Here is a 20,167-nt window from a genome sequence, read left to right on the forward strand (position 1 = left end):
TGCGGAGTGATTTACTGTAAGAGGGATATATTGTACTGTTTACTCCACTGCAATTATATCACAGCTACAGCTAATGGTTACTTTACACTTTGAGTAAGATTTCGTATCAGATAAACACATCATATTAAAAACTCCGTAGGTTTAAGGGTTGATCAGGATGGGACCTGGTTGCTACATTCATAAGTGTGTTGTATTTGTATGCATTTTTGATAAATGTTTTTCTTGGATGTGATTTGCACTTTGTATATGTGTTTTTTAAATGTAAATGTTAATGAACTAACTTTCATGTGAATAAAGTGTCTCACTGTCAACTTTACTCGGTACACCTGCAGAATATAATAATAATATTAAAAAAACACAGTATACAGGCCTGGAAAAGCATCTATAGTTCATCATGTTTTTTGGAAATGTGGAGCTTAATCTCCTACTGATATAGCACAGCAAAGTTAAAGGTGGTATTGCACTGAAATACATTACATTACATAGTTCTGTTTCTCATTTTTTGTCCATCCCATTTACATGAAGTTGGTATTCTGTTTTACAATTCTAACCTCTCTGCTTTACTTTCTTCCACTTTCACCCTTTTTTTCTCCCCCCTTTTCTAATCCATGAACCATCTTCCCATGCTCTATTTTTCTTTGCCTCCAACTCAGTCATTTGCTCGTTTCTCACTTGGCACTTCTCTCTCAGTTTTACCCCTGAACTCACTCTGTTTGCTCTCCGGCTCCCTCTTTGGCGCTGCTTCCCAACCACTTTCATTTCCTTTTCATCTGTGAGAGGAAATCTTGTCTTTGAGCAGCAGAGCATCAATCCCTCAGGGACTCACTTCACATGAAAGAATCTGCTTATTATGACTCTGGATTTTGGAGGCATTAGGAGGCACAACGAAACAGAATGGAAGATCCACGAAGTGTCACATACACATATGATAATGAATATAAGAACATGGGGAGAACACCAGAGTATTGAATACTTAAAATGAAAGGAACATGTTCTTTATTTGGGATTAAAATGTAGTAAAAAGTTAACAAATACCCAATTTTGCCTGCATGTGTTTACTGTAAGGACATCTTGACTGCTCATATATTGCCCTGAATGAGAGCTAATGAACGGTTTTCCAAACATTTGGATCCAACATATGGATCAACTGAACATACAGCCAACACACACTGGTCACGCCCTGAAAAGGAGCGCACTTCCACACATCTACGATGACCAAAATGTATTTGAGCGTGCAAAAGTTCTGAAAAGTTGCCTTAAACAACATAATCAATGATTGTTAAGTCTAACTGCCCAGCGGAAAGAATTTGCAGAGGTTGTGTGTTTGTGCAAAACCGTCACCTACCCTAGCACAACAAACCACTTGACTGTGCTCCATCGCTAAGTCACTCCACTTCACCATCAAGCTGGTATTGACACTGAATGATTCTCTCACCCTTGCTGTGTGAATTATGTGTGTGTGTGTGTGTGTGTGTGTGTGTGTGTGTGTGTGTGTGTGTGTGTGTGTGTGTGTGTGTGTGTGTGTGTGTGTGTGTGTGTGTGTGAAAGAGAGAGCTTGTGTTTTGCACTGGAGGTATGTCCTGAATGCTCAAGTACAGATAGTAGTTTTAACAAGGGTGTAATTATTTTTTGGAAAATATGCTCAACCAATCGTTCGAATTGGCCTTTTGTGGTAAGCTAGCAATCTGACTTTTTCAGAGTTTCAGAGATGTTTTCCAATAAAATATGGTAAATAAATGGCTAGATTCATGGCAATATTACTAAATCTACTGCCTTATGAGTCTCAGAGTGAAAGAGTGATAATAATTTATATAGCACCTTTCATGCATGGCATTCAGCCCGAAATTGCACACAGATGAGCAAGTTAGGCCAACACAGGATATAGACATTTGCTGTTAGGCCAGTGGTTTCCTGTTAGGCCAATTCAGCATACAGTAAGATGAGCAAGTATTTTTTTTATCATGAAAAACACTTTACATTTTTTTTTTTTTTTTACAATTATAATTTATTATCTTTTATGAATATATCTGGTTGTATATATTGCTCATTTTCCATAAGAGAAACAAATGTATTTGAGTTTGTGTTTTATTTGAGTTTGATGCATACAAATAATGTACTGTATATGATGATTACTTTTACCATAAAAGGCCAGCTCGAACATTTGGTAGAGGCTCATAAAAACAAAACTGTGTGGTCAGTCAAAAAAAAAAATGTGTTTGTGCTTATTTGTGGCCCATTTGATAAGAAAATGCAAACAACATTTTTTTCCATAGCTTTTTTCTTGGTCCGGCAGTTAAAGGGTTTTCATTATGCTCTAAAGATCGACAATAGTGTATGGATATAAAAAGCAGAATGAAACATTTTAAGAGCAGAGGAGGGAAGCGGTTTGTATTTGTGCTGGGAGAAAACAAGGGGGCGGTCTTGGCTAAGATCAAGTGTTCCTATTGGTTAATGAGAGGAGATGAATGGAAGGACGCTGATTTGAATGAAGGCCTTCAGGAGATGAAGCACCACCTGGACCAGAGATGGAGGGAAGAAGTATGATTTATTCTCTTCCACTCTTTGTCCAGCCATCCATCTGTCTCTCCTCCGTTTATCCTCCATAGGCTCAGCTCACATGCTCACACACACACACACACACACACACACACACACACACACACACACACACACACACACACACACACACACACACACACACACACACACACACGACCACAAGAACAAGTTAGAGCTTAGTTAGAGCTCAAGCTGAGCATTAACATCCACACTGAAAGTATCATTTCTATTCGTTCATAATACTGTAAAACACAACAGCTGTTCTTTTTTCTTCAGCCACTTGGGGGCAGTAGAAACAAGTTACAAACACATATTATTCCTCAGAAAAGTTAATGAGTCGAATTGGTTAGAAAAAACTTTCCCCAGAAACAACCAGCTAACTTTTAGAACAAATAGAAAACAAAGTGTATTTTTGTATACTTTAATTTGAGCAACATAAACATATTGTCCATGAAACCTTTTTTTCATAACAAAATAACACATTTGTGTCTCCACACAAGTACAATATCAGCAGTTTTCAAAGTGTGAGGCACGCCTCCCCTGGGGAGCGCCAGAGAGCTTCAGGGGAGGCGCAGCGTGAGACACAAAAGAACGAGAAAAAGACGAGTAAAGTGACACTTGCCCACTTGTGGCTGTCTGTGGAGACCGAGTTCCCCCACCTCGCCAAAAAGGCTGTAAAAGTGCTCATTCCCTTCACCTCCACCTACCTGTGTGAGTGCAGGTTTTCCGCATTGACTTTGATGAAAAAGCAAGTACAGGTAAAGGCTGCAGCCAGAGTATGATCTGCCTTTATTCCTGTGTGCATCAAAGACGAAGACTCATTGTTCCCACTAAAGTAGGGGTGAGTGTAATAAAGAGGCAAAGTTGACGTTCAGTGTGTTGCCGGGAGCATATAAGGATTTATCCACCATGTTGAAAATGTTAAAAAAAACATGTCTTGAGAACACGGAGTGCGGAAATATAAGGGTCGTGCTGCAGGTAGATATGCCTGTCCTCTGTAAGAAGGTGTCGGCGACTGACATGCAAGGAAGAACGGCTGTCCAAAGGCTGTTCCAACTTTAACAACTGTATTAACTTCCAGGGTAGTGAATTGAACATGCAATTGTAATTGGGTGTGTGGTATATTTTCATGCACGGACTAGGGTGACCAGGTCCCAACAAACCAAATGTGGGACAAGGAGTATGTTTGTGTGGGACAATGTGGGACACCCTCTCAACAGCACCCAGGAAAAAAATCTCTATTTCTATTCTGTTTCATTTGGTTTATTCAACAGCATCCAATAAACCAGTGGTTCTCAAACTTTTTCTGTCAGGCCCCCCCTTTGGAGAAAAAAAAAAGTCGGGCCCCCCCAAAACGAATAATCAGGCTCAGTGGCGGCGCCAGAGATTTATTTTGGGGGTGCTGTGGGGTAGCTTGACATTTCATAGAGGGTGCTCAAACATTTAGGGTTTCCCATTAATGTACCGGTCTATACAGTGGAATTTTCTACTGCAACAATCCCCACGCATATACACAACGTACCCGCGACTGTTACAATGAAGGCTCGATATTCAGCTCACGGCATATAGGTGTAAGCAGGGATAAAGTGCTATTTTTATAGGTGATGTGTGGACGTCACATAGGGGGGTCCGGGGGCAAGCTTCCCCGGGAAGATTTATTTTTAAATATTGAAGTTAAAAGCATCAATCTGGTGCACTTTGAGAGCGAAATGAAGAGATCTATGGATACATCTCTCAACACCCATATGAAACGGAAATGTAAACAGATTTACTTTTTCTTGATGGATATTTTACAAATCACCCTTTTAAACTTTATTCTTGTTTTACTGTCATATAGTATTTCATACCTGTTTTTCATTTATTCTCTTATTTTTTTATAACTATAATGATCATATAAACGTGTGCCTCGGAAATAATTGTTTACATTAATGGTGACCAAAACATTTGAGACCCACTGAGATAACACTGAGAGAGTCCTTTAGCTCTCAGTCTGACAGGAGAGGACTCTCCTCCACTTTGTTGTTGAAAAAACTCCTTATATCCGTTAGCGTAGCTCGCTAGCACCAGAAGCTAACAACAACGATCTCCAGTACCGGTGCGCTCTCTCTCTCTCACGCGCACACAAAATGGCTCGTTCCGCACACACACACAGAGCCGAGCTTTAATGAAACAGAGACCCAGACGTAATAGTACTGTACTGCATCATATTATTTTCGAATCAATAATTTTTCAAATTATGATTTTTATTTTATTTTTTATTTTTATCTTTTATTTTATTTTTTTATAACCATTTTTCCTCCTGGTCTCTCGCGCCCCCCCTGGCATGCCTCTGCGCCCACCAGGGGGGGCGTGCCCCCCACTTTGAGAACCACTGCAATAAACAATGACAGAAAGTGAAGTCAAAATGCAGTAACAATTTAGTATCTTGATAAAGAAAAGTAAACTAAGGCTAACCAAGGCAGCAGGCATTATTCACTTCAAGTGTTTAGAAATGCATCTTCCTAATTCAACTAGTGTAAATTAATAGATAAAATAAAAACATAAATACAAATCAAAACTGGCCAGGAGGGAACAAAAACATAATAATACATAAAATAAAATAGCTTTCAGTTTTGTCCATCACAACAACAACAGGTGGGCCCCCCCACAGTGTGTGGGCTATTTTGTCACCTAGAACCACTGGTGTCTTTAACTCTGTCAAACAACCCCCACAGAGGCAGGGGCAAGCACATCTGTTATTATGGGCGCTGCTTTTGTACGACCACATGACATTTTCTTTACTATCTCAGAGTCTGGAAAAATGGTCGGCGCTAGCTTGTTAGCAGAGTCATTTGACCTGTATGATTGGGAGTGTTGTACTGTATGGTAAACACTTGTTATTTCTGCTGCTGTTACTGTACCTTGTCTGAGTGGCCATCATTTTTTGGTTTGAGTAGGAACGTCTCCATAAAGTGGGATGTCTCTTTTTGAGCGACACGTTTCTTGTGAGAATCGCATTCTCTGTGTCTTTTGACGTCGTATTCACCGCCATGTGAAATTGAAAAATTACTCTTGCAAAGATTGCAAGAAAATCTGCACTGGCTTCACCCACGGGTAAGTGTCTTCCCAGTCTTTGTTGTATGTGCATCTTCTTTTCTTCTTAGCTGTAGTTTCAGTTTCCTCCATTTTCCATAACCTGCTGCGTCGCCTGCGTTATTGGCTGACTTTCGTTGTTGTTGTTTGGCGGGGCCGCGGCGGGGTGTGTGTGAGTGAGTTAATCTCTTTGGTTAACACTTGACCAGCACCCGCCGTGTGTTACAGTTTGATTGACAGCAAACACACCCCCGTGATGATAGCCTTCCCTGCTTTCTCAACAGCCATTGGATAAAGCTGATTTTAGAAAAGCGTTTTAGCCAATCAAAATGAAATATGCGGGACATCGTCTCAATTTGCGGGACGCACCAAAAGTCGTGAAAATGCTGTGCAGTCCCGCGCAAAGCGGGACATCTGGTCACCCTAGCACGGACACGCATGTTCCACAACACACAAACTGAACAACACTCAATTTTCCGATCGCTACCAGTGTTCTTGCGATCTTGTTATAATAACAAGTGCACGTTACTGATGCAATATGGTTAAGACCATTCGGGCTTATTCTAGAGGGGTGCAAGGAATAGTCCAAGTAGTGGGGGAGTTTTATACAATATGTTAAAACATAAAAATAAAAAGGTTTTAAAAAGTTATTGTTTAATGTTTTAAGGAGGTGACGCTACTCAGCCAATCAAATCGGTGCAGTCACCATGATAGATTCAAACACACACACACAGAGACGAGACAAGAGGAGAGAAACAGTCGGAGTAATTTCAAATGGCGGAAGGTAGACAGCGAAAACAGAGTATTTAATTACATTTTCTCTTACTGGACCTCTTTGAAATGCAATTGAATACCCCTGCATTATAGCAACAATAATAATAATAATAATAACAGCAATAATAATTGGGAGGGGGGGCGCGGCTGTTCTTATGTTCTCTGAGGGGAGATTCACCACACTTTGAAAACCCCACTCTAACACATTTACATTAACTTTTTAATTGTAAATACTCTTTTACATATCGATTAAGAAAAACGTATGTGATCCAACACTAAGTACATGTAAGGAGAGTACAAATCTGACATTTTAATTCAGCTTCCGGTAGCCAAGATTTTTTGATCAAATACAGAAATGTTTAATTGTAAAAAAACACATCCTATCGCCTCTGTTCTACACTTTCTTGTGGCTCCTTTTGTTCAGAGCCTGTGTTCAATGTGCATTGGAAATATTAATACTTCGTTTATGTCTTTTATTTGATATCCCTGAGAGAACAAAAGAGAAAAATGAAGGCAGTGTACAATGTATTTTCTTTTTTTCAAACATGAATACATTATTCAAAACATGATTTTCAGCACATCCAATATTCTTTTTAATGCACGCAAGATAAGGCTTTTTCTCTATTTAAACAACCCAAAAACTGAGACATGCTATCATTTCTTCCAGTATTCATCACTGAGATATGTTTGTCTCAGGCATTCCTGCACTCAATCAAAGTAATTCAAAACTCAGCAGCCAGAAAATGAATGTGAGCCATTAAATATGACTACATTCATCCCTGTCCCTTTTCATTGTCTCATCATGAATGCACTTGCTGATTATGAAGTTCTGTTTCTAACCACCAAAGATAATGCAACTTTACAACACACAATAAATCACACTGATTCACTCTAACATATTTTTCTTCCATAGCTTCATGTAACTGAATTTCAGAATGCTCGTGTGAATATATGCAAGAATCATATAATATAAACAGGATGTATAGAAATGATAGAAAGCAGTTTCATGTAACCGACCTCCTTTATACGCAGACATTATTCATTCTATGATAGCGTTTTGTGGCTCCTCCAGAAAGGCTGATGCAGAACTTCTGCGAGGACAGTCTCCATATCACAGATTACAAACAAAAATGCGTAAAAGTGATTCACCTGTTAAATAATTGACCAAAAACTGAATGCACACAAATTTGTATCAATCACAATCTGACTCATTTGTTTCACTGCCACGCTCACACACATTCAAACAGTGCACACACATTTGCTGCACATGCACATATATGAATTCTCACAACACACCTACGCACACAAACTCGCACACAGTGCAGCTCAGCTCAGTATTGGATATTTTTGAACACACTGTTGTTGGGTAGCGTGTTATACAATATGTGTCAGGGACAGCCAGTCTCACTCTGACCTGCTCTCTGTCTCAGTGGGAAGGTGGGAAGAGACCGGCCTCACAAACAAACAGGCACGACTCACTATTGTCCTTCTAGAGAAACACAGAGAGAGATGAAGATTAAAAACAATCTTCTCTGCCACTGGGCATTTATAATGTATTATACTGCAGAGATACTCAAACTTAAAATGAGCTATTGCAGAAAGAAAACACAGTATGGGTGTTGTGATGTGAGATGCCCTTCATATGAAAATAAGTAATAAGCAAGTATTTATGCTCTTTAAAGGAGGTTTTGAATTAAATAACACATGGTTTTAATGAGATTATGACACGTTGTTATCATTGACCTTTATTTATTTATTTTTATTTTACCTTTATTTAACCAGGATAGGTCTCATTGAGATTAAAAATCTCTTTTTCAAGAGAGTCCTGGCCCAAGAATGGTAACAGCACAGTTTCAGACAGTTTTACAGTTACAAACAATTAAAAAACACACAATCTCAACACAGTCATACACCAAGTTTAGCCAAAGAATTTACAGACACAGCGGTCTGCTTCAAGGTCAGTTAAAGTTGCTTTGAGTGTTTCTAATGAGACCAGCTCTCTGAGTTTTAGCTCAGTTTGAAGCAGGTTCCAAGCTTGAGGGGCAGCGTAACTGAACGCTCTTTTCCCAAGTTCAGTACGGACCTTTGGTACAGTTAAAAGGAAAAAGTTCTCTGAGCAAAGCCGATAGGATCCTGTGCATTTTCTATTTATGTACATCCTTAGATAAGGGGGAAGAGCACCAAGAATAGCCTTATATATGAGTATGTGCCAATGTTTCAGTCTACGCCTGGTCAGGGAAGACCATCCAACATGAGTGTATAGATTGCAGTGGTGCGTCAAGGATCTGAGGTTTGTGATGAATCTCAGTGCACCGTGGTAGACGGTGCCCAGCGAGTGAAGGCACTGAGAAGATGCATTCATATAAACCACATCTCCATAATCCAGCACAGACAGAAAGGTTGCAGACACTAGTCTCTTTTTGGCCTCATAGGAAAAACAACACTTGTTTCTAAAGAAAAAACCTAATTTTATTCTTAATTTTTTGAAGAGTTCCACAATGTGTGGTTTAAAAGAGAACGAATTTTCAATTATAATTCCAAGATACTTATACTGCAACACAGATTCAACCTCCGTCCCCTGCAAGGTGGTGATAGGAGGAAGGTTCAAGACCTTGGCTTTTGCTTTCGAGAACATCATTAGCTTTGTCTTGGGAGCATTTAAAACAAGTTTCAAATCACACATGTTGGATTGTACAATGTTAATAGCATTCTGGAGCTGACAAAGAGCCTGCTTCGGGGTGGACGCAGAACAATAAATAACTGTATCATCAGCATAAAAATGCAAATTTGCATTCAAAACATTGTTATTAAGACTGTTAATGTAAATAATAAATAACAATGGTCCTAAAACAGATCCCTGTGGCACACCCTTGGATACGAGAAGAGATGTTGAAGTTAAGCCTTCTGCCCGCACACACTGTGATCTGCATGAAAGATAAGTCTTGAACCAACAGACAGCCTTACCTGAAAGACCGATACTAACAAGTCTTTGTAACAGTAAGGCATGATCCACTGTGTCAAAAGCCTTTGACAAGTCAATAAAAAGTGCTGCGCAATGCTCTCTATTGTCTAAGAAGTAAATAAGATCATTTACTACTTTTAAGGCAGCTGTTGTAGTGCTGTGTTTTTTCCTAAAACCAGATTGAAACTCAGATAAAATATTATTTATTGATAAAAACTCCTTCAGTTGGAAATTGACCAGTGATTCCAGTACTTTATTTAAAACACATAATTTGGAGATGGGTCTATAGTTGTTTAGGTGAGTGGAGTCACCCCCTTTTAACAGTGGGAGAACAAAAGCAGATTTCCAAATAAAGGGAATTTCGTTTGTCTCCAAGGACAGATTAAAAAGATAAGCCAAGGGCAAAGCTATAAAATCAGCTGCTAACTTTAAAAAGTACGGCTCCAGGTTGTCAGGACCTGCTGATTTTCTTGGTTCCAAACTTTTCAGGGCTTTATGCACCTCTGAGACTGTTACTGGAATAAAATTAAACGGTTCACCCTGCCAGATACCACCGTCAGAGCGATCAGTGGCTCCTTGAGCTATGTTCTGCGAGGAAAACAGAGAACCAGAAGCAATAAAATGTTCATTAAAACAACCAAGCATTTCTGCCTTATCAGAGATTTGAACAGAGTCCTCCTTCACAATGCAATGTGGAAGCTCTATAACATTTTTGTTTCCAGCTAATGATTTAATAGTTTTCCAGAATTTAAAGGGATTATTTAGGTTGTCTGAAGTTTTAGTTAGGAGATGATCCGCTTTGCCATTTCTGATTTTAACGGTAAATGCATTTCGCAGCTGCCTGAAGAGCAGCCAATGTGACTCAAGACCTGTACTCCTGGCTTTTGGCCATGCCACATTGCGCTCGTGTAGTAAATCAGAAAGATCTGATGTGAACCATGCATTGTCTCTGCCTTTTTACTAGTTTCTTAAGGGGGCATGCCTATCAACTATTTTAATAAAACCATCATAAAATAATGTCCAGGCAGTTTCAACATCTGCAATGAGATTGATTTTGTCCCAATCAAATAGAAATAGGTCGTGGAAAAAACCCTTCTCTACAAAATGTTTCATATCACGCTTTATGATGATACAGGGTTTTGTCTTAGGGACTTTTGTATTCCGTACCGTGGCAATGACACAGTGGTCACTCATGTCATTTGCAAATACAGAAGCAGGGGTGTATTTATGAGAAGCATTTGTAAGGATTAGATCAATTAAGGAGGATTTTCCAGGAGATTTCAAATTGGGTCTAGTGGGAATGCCAACAATCTGAAAGAGATTTAAGGAATTGCAGTATGTTTTAACATCATCAGATGCTGGTAGCAGCCAGTTCCAGTTAAGGTCACCCACAATGACAATTTCAGTATAGTTAAGACTGGACAAGAGCTGCAATAAAGATGGTAAAGCGTCGATGACAGCTGAAGGTGGTCTGTAGCAACCAACAACAGTAATATGGAGCGCTTTTGATACTTCCAAATCAAGAGCCAAAAGTTCAAATTGTTTTGTCAGTGATTTAGAGAGAATAATTGTTACATGAAACTTCGATTTAACATAGACTGCAACACCTCCACCCTTTTTAGGTCGATCAGTCCTATACACATTATAGCCGTCAATGCAAATATCCTTGCTTGAAATTGATTTGGTTAGCCAAGTTTAAGATATCACTATTATATCAGCATCGGTTGAATGTGCCCAAATACGAATCATATCCATTTTAGCAATCAAACTGCGCACATTCAAATGGATGAGACCAAGACTAGACCTTGATTTAAAATCTGCAGGGGTGTTAAAATTAACACAAGATTCTGGTCCAGGGTTAGGTTGCACATTTCCTGAAATCAGCAATAAGAGTACAATTAGACATCTATAGACAGGGCTAGGTGGACTTTTTGACGGCTCTCTCTTAGTGTTTAAACCTAACACAAAATCATGAACATGGCTTGAAGAAATAATAAAGTTGTCTTGTAGAGCCATAAGGCTAATCAGACGGGCCAAGTCCACAGATCCGCACTTGACAGATGCGGGAGAGAGGGAGAGGGGGCTCAACATCGTGCCCAGCGGACTGCAAGAGGAGCACGTTCCCCGGCCTGGTAAAACCGGGGTTGGGAGAAATGGACGGGATATTCCGGTCCCGTGGGAACTTCAGTGCTGCTCCAAATTAAAAGGGATAGTACAGCCAAAAGCAGTGACATAATTAAAATCCTGCGAAACGTGAAGAACCCGACCAAAACAGCAGACTCACTCTTGAGCTCCACGTCACAGGACAAGTTAGTGCAGAACAAAATCAGGGTCAATCCCACATAAATCCGTTCCGGGATTTTTCAATCACCCGATCAGCTGGGGACGATTGATTGATTGATTGATTGAAAAGTTTATTAACAGCTTGTATATTGGGTACAGTACAGTACAGCTCAAAACATATAATTGTTAAGGGGATGCAGACCAGAGAAAGACTTTCGTCTTGTTTACATCAGGGTCCCCCATTTCCAATTCATCATATCATTTAAGACATACAAGACATATTTGACATACAGATGGCTTATTTACAATTTACATACAGGTGTTTTTTTTACATACAGATGGCTTACTTACAAATTTCATTTTAGATTTTGTTCTAATACATCCTAACCGGACATTTAAGACATACCAAGTCTACAGATATACAGTTAGTAACAGAGTCTAAAATGCGATGCGTGTCGTGACGTCACATGTAAACAGGAAGACCGACCCGATGCATCGCTGGTTTAAAAGTTAAGAGTAGGGATCGTAACACAGTCAGATACACATCAGTGCACAATTAAAAAAGCCAGGAACTTCCCTTTAGGATGAGAAAACGAATTGGACCCATCAAGATCAACGATGTGTAGTCCGGTTGCCGAGTTGAACAGGCTCCAATAGTCCAAGTAGCCGGTATTTCCGCCGGTAAATCACACTACTACATTTACGATTAGGATTTGAGATGTAGCAGTTGAACAATTGAAAGTGTCCGCCAAACAATTTAGATGTAATCACTCAATCATACAGACATACGGACACAGAACGAGACGTGCTGCCATCTTGCCAGATCTAGCTCAAACTGTATAAAAAAGAAGAAGAATAAGCACACATCCAATGCAGTGGATGAGTGTCAGGGGTGCAGGCAGATCAAGCAAACAAAGCCTATGGAAATAGAAAAAAAATCCTTCAAACTGACAACAGGGCAATATTTATTATATTTTCTGAACGTTTAGATTATTACAGCTACTCTAAACGAATTAATTCACGAGAAAGTCCTTACAGAGTAAGCATAACTAAACAAGCATCAAATGATGAATCATCATTTATTCAGGTGTTGTTTGAAGGCAAGAGGAGGAAAACAAGCTATGGAAACTATTTGTTTTGTTCTTTCATGGCATTCCAGTAATGAATAGTGTCACTTATCTTTTAATTAGAAACATTGGTTTCCCTGAAGGAAAAGTAGGTGTGCACTCTAACGCAATAATGCACTTTGGTTAATAGAAAATAGATCATCTGTGTGATTGTATTTAATTCTGTTAAAACAGACATACTGCAGTGTTTGGGAGAGGGTATCCAAAGAACAAGCAGGGGCATTCTTTGTATAAATATGAAAGGTTACTGTAAAGAAAGTATATTTAGAAGTTGATCATTGTTTTTGATGAAGTAGTTCACCTTAGACATGCATAACATGCTTATTTTGACCTTCAATATTATTGGATATTCTCTGTGAAGAGAAACAGTGAAATAAATAGGCATCATCTCTTTCAAGGACTTCCTGTCCTTATATATATATATATATCTCAATGGGCTTTGTATGCTCTGGGTTAGTTCTTATTATTAACTCTGCTTCTTTTCTTCAAGCCTGGACAAAAACAATTGCCAGTCCGATTCCGCGATCTCCTTTGCATTTGTGGTTTTGAAACCCTTTTCTCTGAGAATCTATTTACCAGACATTTGTTTTAATTAATGTGTTCAAACCACCACAGATAAGTCTGTTTCCAACTAGTTTGTGTTTTTGCTGGACTTTTTGTTCACATGTGTCACATTTCAACACGATAAATCAGACTGACCAGAGATACTTTCAATCAACTTACTGAAAATTAAAACCACAACATGTAGCTGTCTATTTCAAATACTGCATTTTAAGCTGCTACACCACTTTCATTTGTAGACACCAGACACTTTCCCACCACCCAATTTAATAGCATTCAACGGCAAATTTAGTAATAATTCACTGATTGCATTTCTGTTTTATAACAAACAAGCTGTCATATTGACAATCTCAGAATTCAAATAAAATGCATTTCGGTATTCTCTTTATTGTGACATTGCTTCAGACCCTACAGGGTGCCCTTAAAAAAAGTTGTAATCATTTAAACATGTCATTAATAAGATGCATTTGCACACTGTTACATATTCCATCTCTCTTCTTTTTCATAGTAAATAAACTGCTGTCAAGGTGTCTGTAATTACAAAGGAAGCACTTCAGTGACCGGCCTCCACATGTTGAAGCACACACACACACACACACACACACACACACACACACACACACACACACACACACACACACACACACACACACACACACACACACACACACACACACACACACACACACACACACACACACACACACACACACACACACACACACACACACACACACACACACACACACACGCACACACACGCACACACAAACACACCATTTAAAGGGAGAGCAGTCCGTGCAGCTGGAAACCCGCTGATGTCTGTGTGAGGGGGAAAGTAGGTCTCTCATCTTGTTAATCACACATCTGCAGTGTGCTGCTCGATGAAGGTGTTGATTAAACATGTTGGCAGGAGGGAAAAAAGCTGCAGCTCCGCCTGAGGGTTTCCTTTTTTTATGCTGAGGGAATTTTAGGGTCAGCCTAAACATGTTGTGCAAACACTGTCTGCTGATCAGATGTTTTTTTTGACAGCAGGATTTTCCATGTGATGTTTAAAAAAATCCTAAATACATGAAAATACAATCTTCTCTGCAAGTTTAACGGAAACTGTGTGTTTATAATGCATAAGGTGCTTAAAAATATTGAAAACAAAAAAGAGTAACATTGGAAGGATTACATTTATCCTCAACATCAAGTATCCCTTTCTATATGGAAACAGTGTTCCAGGATATTTCGTAGAAGTAATCAAGAGTGAGTTCACCCCAAAAGTAAGTAATAATCCCTCAGTGCACTGGAAAACAAGTATGATGGCCAAAACCCTGAAAATAAAGCCAAAGTTTGACGGAAAATACATTTTATTTTATTTTAAAGCACAACATAATGATTAAACGGTTGAAATACTCAACTTCTTCATGGGTGCATTAGACACATTTGATCACAGCAACAATATAAACAGCATTTACTCTCATGTTGACTAGAGGCATTTAGCATAACCATTGTGATTAAATATAATATTCATATTAATTATAATATAAATAATTTGAGATCTCTATTTCTTGAATAACCGTGCCTACATTTGTGGCCTCCTTGTAGACAATAAGGCACTTAACGTTTTAATTTAGTTCCTCCTTAACATTTATTTGCTTGAACTCTATACATCCTGTGATATACACTCTTTTCAACATCAATCACCAAAAAAAAGACATCTCTTACACAAATGTGATCTGTAAAGATAGTAACAAATATCACTGCTTCTCGGAAATCACATTCCAGCATCTGGTTTGTATCTGCTGCTACGGGAAACAGCACAAACTAGCAGAGAAACAGGGACCCGATCCATAACATTTGTATCTAATTCTAGGTCCCACAGCTTCAAAATGTGATCCATAAGGGCTGCATGTGTCCTGTCTTCTAGCAGGGTGAGGTAGATAGATTTCCAATAGAAAACACTGGTGGGAGTGAGATGATGCATCTGCAGGGGTTTGGGTTGCAATGATTGGAAATCCTGCTGGAGTGGGCGAAAAAACACTTTGTGGTCCCAGTGTAGTCGTGGATCTTTCTTTTCATCTGAAAAGTTATTATAGTTACCCTTGACACTACATCTGACCCTTTATAGCCAGAGAGAATCAGTAACAAAGCTGATGAACACAAGAACACTAAAACGTTTCTCACACTCAGGTGGAGAAGTGGGAGAAATGCCTGACAGCGTGAGATGTGATCATGTTCCTCTGCACTGCCTCGTGTGTTCCTGAGCGGAGGCCATGTGACAGCAGATCCTAGCAAGTGAGCAGGTGGTGTAATTGTGCGTGCATTCACATAAATGTATCTCTCCATGCGTGAAAGCGAACATGCTTTATTAACGCATACTCTTAGCTACAGATGTACTATTACATCAATGTATGTGCAGACAAAATCAAGTGCGTGTGACAGGAAAACAAATTATTATCTCCTGTTTTCCAGACTGTTGTCTGTTTCACTAACTCAAGGCCAGTGGTAAATGAAACTGAGATGTGCAGCATTAATGAATGAATAGCTTTCAGCAGAGAGTGTGTGTGTCTTGAGTATAGTGGAATTAATTCTCCCTTTGATCTTCTCTAGCGGATCACTCAGTACTGTGGCTGGTTATGCATATGTGTGTGAGAGAGAAAATGCAGAGGAGGGGGTGTTAGCAAATCCCTCTCATTCAGCAGCCAGCTTCTGTTTGATATATCATTCAACTCAAAATGAGTCTTGGAGGAAAGGATGGGGGGGGAACAAGGAGGATCAAGGCAGAAAAATGAAGCTAACAAAGATGAAGCAAGGCGGCATGAGACACATTTGGATACAAAACAGGTATCAGAGAGAGAGATAAAGAAATAGAGAGGAAAGATATGAGAGATAGAGAGAGACAGAGAAAAAAAAGAGGCCACTGCGAAGGATAATCTAGGATCTACATTTCCTCTCCATTGATTAACTATGAATGGAGCTCTGCAGTGCAGTTCAGCAAGGCAAACGCAGGGAACTCACTCACTGTGTGTGTGTGTGTGTGTGTGTGTGTGTGTGTGTGTGTGTGTGTGTTTGTGTGTGTGTGTGTGTGTGTGTGTGTGTGTGTGTGTGTGCGTGCGCGTGTGTGTGTGTGTGTGTGTGTGTGTGTGTGTGTGTGTGTGTGTGTGTGTGTGTGTGTGTGTGTGTGTGTGTGTGTGTGTGTGTGTGTGTGTGTGTGTGTGTGTGTGTGTGTGTGTTGTTTCGGTCTGACTTCCATTGTGTATCCGAACACACAAACGTGGTCGAGCAGAATCACTCGCTATGTCCAAACATCCTGAGTGAAACACACAGTGATCTGTGAACAGTCACATGGTCAGCTCTGCTCTGAGGAGCACACACTCCAGTAGAGATTGATGCAGCAGTAGCTGAGCTTGAATGAGAATGGAAAGAAAAGAAAAGAAAGACGAAAACAAACCATGGATTTCATGAATGAGTTGAGAACAAGACTTTAGTGCAAACTAGAGATACATTTTTTACTAGCAGTTAACCTTGCCAATCCACTTACTTATATTATAGAATTAGTCCGAACAATGAGAGGTAGCATTGAGTTGTAAATTCATTTATCTTTTCTTTCCCCTTCTTTCTTTTTCTCATCAAATGTTCCCTTGTTTCCCAAGTCAGTTATCGCCAAATCCTTTATAAATCTCTTCTTTTTATTATGTCATCATGGTCTACATCGCTTAAATGCCACATTATTTCAAGCATCCTCAAAAAGGCCTAATATACATTGCTTATAATCACAGACTTTATGATATTTGAACATGGCCTGAGCAACATGGTAACCAATGCTGCTCATCCCACCTGGTCAGTAGATGGTTATGTTCAACGTTTACATGTAATTGGCTATAAAAAGAACCTATTACTAATAAACTCCTTTGGCATCACCATTCTTGTAAAATCCTATTGGCTGAAGTGTCAGATTAGCAAGAGGCTGTCTTTTGAGGCACAGAGTGTTTAAAGACCAAATATATATCTGTGGCTTATCCTGACAATATTCTCCATAAGTGATAACGATTCTCAGCTAACGGAATACGTCATTATTCCAAACCTGTTGAGTTGTACATTAGTAATACCACAGAATGAAGCAATTACAGTAGTGAAAAGCTGTTCGCATCAGATCGTTGTTGTTTCAGAAGGTGCATATAATTGTCCGTGTGTAATACTCTGAAAGTGAAACCCAATCTCTTGTTTTTGTCAGGGCTGTTCTGTGGAGCAGGCCTGTGTGCTTCGGTTCTCACGAGACACCGGTCCATAACTCTGACTGTGTGCCAGGGCCTCCACAAGCTATCGATTCTCTGGTGCACTTTAGATGTAACCCAGCTCTCGGCCCCCATCAATCCCCCCCCCCCCTCCTCTGCATCCCACTGCAGCATCCAAAGCGGCCTTCTATGGGTACCGGGTCTAACTGGAAATTATCGATCCTGGCGTGGACCATCTGATTATAAAGTGTTTTATGACTCTCTGGATGGGAGTTTTATTATTTTAGTGGACGCATCTGGTTTCTGATGATGGACTTGATGAGGTCATTGTATGAGGAGAGGAGAGGAGAGGAGAGGAGAGGAGAGGAGAGGAGAGGAGAGGAGAGGAGAGGAGAGAAAGAAACAGAGAACAACAGAGAAAGAGAGAGACGGGGCGATGAGTTAGAGCGGGGAGTTTAATCGATACTCTAAAGCATGACATCATCGTTTAGCCCGTCTGGAGGGACGTCAGGCACTCTGCCAGTAACTGACAACAACCGAACCCTGGCCATGAATCATTAATGTCATCCTCTCATCCATCCCTCTACGCTGGTGCAGTCTGGTCTGATGTTGCAGGCCAGGGCACCTTCAAGCCACGTAACGTGTTGTGTTTGTCAATAACAACAACCGCTTTCAAATGCTGGCGTTGTTTTGTTGAACTAATTAAGAGAAAATGAGCTTCACACAACATACCATTAATACTACTCCTGCTACTTGTTTTAAAGATAATACAGTGATGCACTTTTTGTATTGGACTTTATGCTTACGTTTCACTTTTGCACATTTGTTTAATTGATATTATCTCTCATTTTTCTACTAACTCTTTATTTTTCTATGTTCATGATTGTAATTTGTGATAGCAGTAAAATATGTTCTGATTAAAACTTGTACCAAAGTCTCTCCAAACAAGCATTCATTGTTATGTTCTTCTTCCTCTTCTTTGCGACCCAGCAAGAGCTGCATAAGCCACCAGCTGGACAATATTTATGTCATATACAACAATACGACAATACAACATACTTTTCATGTCAATACATTACATGTCACTTGTTAGACGCTTTGATCCAAAGCGACTTACATACTCAATACTGTGGACAATCCCCACAGGAGCACTTTTGGGGTGAAGTGTCTCGACATGCTGACTGCAGTGAGGTTAGAAACTGTGACCCCCTGATCCGAAACACCAACGCACAACCCACTGCGCCACACACCTCCGTATTTCAGGAAACGTAAGGGAACTTATTAATGATGGAGGACATCGGAACAACACTATCCACATGCTAAATTAAGCAAACCTATTAGATGGTAAAAAGAAGACGTTCTCATATCTCAGGAGCTGGCCTGCTAACCGGACAGGATGACTTCTCTTGAGGTCACAGAAAAACACACAAAGATGCAAAAGGCAGACCGCGCACAGCTGAAGACATGAGACACACACCTACACAGGCAGAGACTCAAAGAGAGGGAGAGTCTGTGAATGGAGAGAGGAAGACGATAGTTAGTATTCCTGCCGTCTGGATGTAAATTGGTTTCCTATCGAATATTAATAAAGCTGGGAGAGCCCTATATTGTAACCAACACGCTCACTCCTAAATGTTATAATCCATAAATCCATAATGCCTTTTATGGTAAAATTTACTATAATCCTCTTTTCAAAAGCAGATATTACGAAGTGATTCACAAATAAAAAGTACAAACATCACTGAAACAACACACATTACAACATGAACACACAGACCACAAAGAATTGGGAACAATTTACAAAAAATTGTTTGGACTGGTGTTGCTTTTTTTACTTGTCAATTAGCATTGCCTCCTCTGATACACAGAGAGTTACCAAGAGCCTCTTAGCATCTACATACAGGGGGTTTACTGGTCATGAAGACACAACCCCCCCACTGGCTTCCCACCTGGGAATATTTCAAATTGGATTGGGCGTCAGTATAATGGATGCATCAAAGTAACTGAACACCAGATCTTCTTAGGCTGTTCAAACCAGTTATGAGGTAGAAAAGTGCCATATCAAATATCAATATCAAATCTATGGTTCTGATGACAACTAAGGGCCATTTAGTCAGCTGATAAAATATGTAGCAGGTGCAGGTATTTGATGGTTAAACATAGTATTACAAAACAGAAAGTCAGACTTGATGATGGCGCTAAATCAATGTTAACCAATGTCAATGGGAGGCATCATCTGGGAACAATGAACGTCCAACATATTAGGTCAATCCATTTATTAATTTAGTATAGAGGACACCCAATGGATGATCAAGTAAATGTTGACCTGCTGGCGGCACTAGATTAAAGGTGACGGTGGATACCAAAGTAAGATCAATTCATCCTATTGCGAACATTAATACAAAGCTCAAGGCTACATATAGGTGAAGTCTTATAACCTAAAATTAAGTTCAACTTTTGCCAACCTTGCTGGGGCAGGAACAATCACACAGTAGCTCTGAGGCGGAGGATATGATATAGACTCTGAACTTTCTTCACATGTGTGATCTAAGGATTCCCACTGTAGCTCCTGGAGTATTTAATGTATTTAACTCCACTTTAAAATC

The sequence above is a fragment of the Notothenia rossii genome (assembly GCF_949606895.1).
Source record: "Notothenia rossii genome assembly, chromosome: 5".
In the NCBI taxonomy this organism is placed as follows: Eukaryota; Metazoa; Chordata; class Actinopteri; order Perciformes; family Nototheniidae; genus Notothenia; species Notothenia rossii.